At 39.0% G+C, this 2,634-nt stretch overlaps 1 long non-coding RNA gene across 1 annotated transcript in view; it reads right to left on the bottom strand.

Moving 5' to 3' along the window:
- LOC116216354 overlaps positions 1 to 2,367 on the bottom strand; it is a 34,361-nt gene extending 31,994 nt beyond the window's left edge. Inside the window, exon 1 of the long non-coding RNA XR_004158980.1 lies at positions 607 to 2,367. This is a non-coding gene — a long non-coding RNA (uncharacterized LOC116216354). The remainder of the gene's footprint in view (positions 1 to 606) is intronic.
- Between the last annotated feature and the right edge of the window lie 267 nt (positions 2,368 to 2,634).

Below are 2,634 nucleotides of genomic sequence, written 5' to 3'. Positions count from 1 at the left end.
TAATCCTATTTGAATAAACACTGAAATACCAACAGATGAAAATTCAAATTCAAAGAAAGCCAGATAAAACTTCAAAATAACTTCACTCACAAACAATTGTCCTCTTAGTTTGCTTCATAATAAACATTTTCCAAATCTGCCTGTCAAAAACCTTAAGATATTCATTAAATACGGAAAAAAAAATTCCTTCTCTTTCTGTCTCTGACAGGACAGGACTAACACACATTACTTATATGAACTCAAGTTCACAGCTGTTAGATACACCATGAGTATCTCCAACTGTTGCTGATGAATCTACTTCTTCCAACTGCATTTGAACTCACTGTGAAATGCCAAAAGAAGCTCCCCCTGCACTCAGCAATGCAAAAGCAGCAGTTGCAGACAAGCAGCCAAAATGAGACGCAGGACATTCAAACATTTGGAAAAGAGATGTCAAAACTAGAGTTTGGTAGAAGTATCAACAACATGAAGTGCATCTTCTTGGACCTCATCAACATCAACTTTTAATCCAGCACATCTAGGTGAAGGATCATGACTGCGTATTACACATCTTGGAACAACAAGTACCTCAGCAGCAACAAGTCTGGAGAAAGAACAAGAACTTACTTCCTGGACACCAGCTGATCCTGCTTCTGTTCCCCTTAATGTAGGATACACACATCCGGTGAGAACTGCATTCTTCAGGCACTGCAGATTGCTCCTCAAGTTTCCAGGAACCTGCAGCACACATATAAACAGAAGTTATTGTAATTCCAGAAATTCAGATCACAGAATTCTCATTATTAAGACTGTCTGCAAGAAGTTAGATAGCTTTTAACAACAATTATTTAAGCAGTGTCCTTTTTTGGTACATTCATTTAAAACCTAAAATGTGCTCAATGTGACATACTATCTTTGATTATAACTCTGTCTTTATTAGAGGAGATAAACATTAACTGCCTAGGTAGTATAAGTATGCAGAAACTATACTGAAGAAGTTAACTTTCTCATCACAGAGGGGCATAATAAACTTCCCTATTTATTATTTAAAGAAATAAACAGATTGTATAACCCAAACCACAATAAATCTGTGACTAAGCATCATCTCAGAAAAGCAAAAATCCCCAGATTCCTTTTAGTTAAGTCTCCGACGCAGAGAAGGAATTAATTCACACATTCATTTCTGGAGGAAAAGGGACGTACAGAACCCCTCTGCAGATGGATGGATGAACGCACAGGACAGAATCAGATTATTAGGAGAATAACAACAAAAGAGAGAAAGACATTCAGATGAGAAGAGCATGAAAATAATACAATAATGGGAACGAAAATAACCCAGTCTGCAGAAGGAAAAAGATATGCATTCAACAGTTCTGAAACCTTAGTTAGGAGTATATAATAAAATTGAAAGAAATACAGTAAGTAGAGCTCATTAACTGAAATATATATATATAATCAAAATACAGCATTTATCAATTTGCACTCCTTACACCTTTTGAAGGTGCTGAAAGCAATTTTTTTTATGTGGCCACATCAAAGGACTATGCTTTTGATAACAGTATTTTTTCTGTCAACCAGCTCCAGCAAGGAGTAAAGATTAAGTTGAGATATCAGCAACATTTATACTCAGTATACAATGGTTGAACTCAGAGTCTTGAGAGCACTTCTGCATAACCCAAAAGCATTGGTCCCTGAGGTACCAACAATGGAAGGGAAGGTGAAATATGCTCACCATTCCCTTAACACCAACTGGCAGAAGTGAATTGCACCCAGGTGGCTCAGAGCATTAAACCACAGGATCAAACATCAGAGACACATGCAAGTCATGGTGCCACCACAGAGCAAGGGACCAGCTGAGGTTATACAAAGTTTGCTCCTCTGTACCAGTTTCCACAGTAGCACACTCTAGGCAATGGTTTTCTATTTCAGAGGAATGGAATGTAGATAAACAGAAAGGTTATTTATTTGAATAAAGAGCATACAATAGACAAGAAAACAGTCCTCACTGGCAATAACATCTTCCCATGAGTATCTGGGAGGAGCATTTCCCAATAGTCCCAAACACAACATTTCCCAAGTTCAGCAAGAACCATTTACTGAGATGTAACAATTTAGTTGTAACACAACACAGCAGACCTCACTATCTGTACTTAAAGAAAAAGCAAGATGACCACATAGGGGATATTGTGCTGAAGACAACGCTATCCTGCTGAAACAACAAGCCTCCTGCACAGGGGACACTGCAGGAAGAGAGGGGCCAAATGAGAGAAATTCATCTTTGGGGTTCCTCATCACCCCTGTGTCCAGTCCTGGGCTCCAGTTAAAAAAAAAAATAAAAAAAATAGAAATAAAAAAAAAGGATCTCCTAGAACAAGTCCAGCAGAGGGCCACAAAGATGATAAAGGGCCTGGAGCATCTCCCACATGAGGAAAGGCTGAGTAACCTGGGCCTGTTCAGTCTGGGGAAAAGAGACTGAGGGGAAACCTGATAAATGTCCATCAATATCTACAGGGAGGTGGAAGGCAAACAGACGAGGCCAGGCTCTCCTCAGTGGTGTGCAGCAATAGGACAAGGTGTAATGGCTAAAACTTGAACACAGTAAGTTCCGTACTAATATCAGAATAACTTCTTTACAGTAAGGTGACTGAGCCCTGG

This window comes from Meleagris gallopavo, chromosome 2, assembly GCF_000146605.3.
Source record: "Meleagris gallopavo isolate NT-WF06-2002-E0010 breed Aviagen turkey brand Nicholas breeding stock chromosome 2, Turkey_5.1, whole genome shotgun sequence".
Lineage (NCBI taxonomy): Eukaryota > Metazoa > Chordata > Aves > Galliformes > Phasianidae > Meleagris > Meleagris gallopavo.
This window is presented reverse-complemented; position numbering and strand designations above follow the sequence as displayed.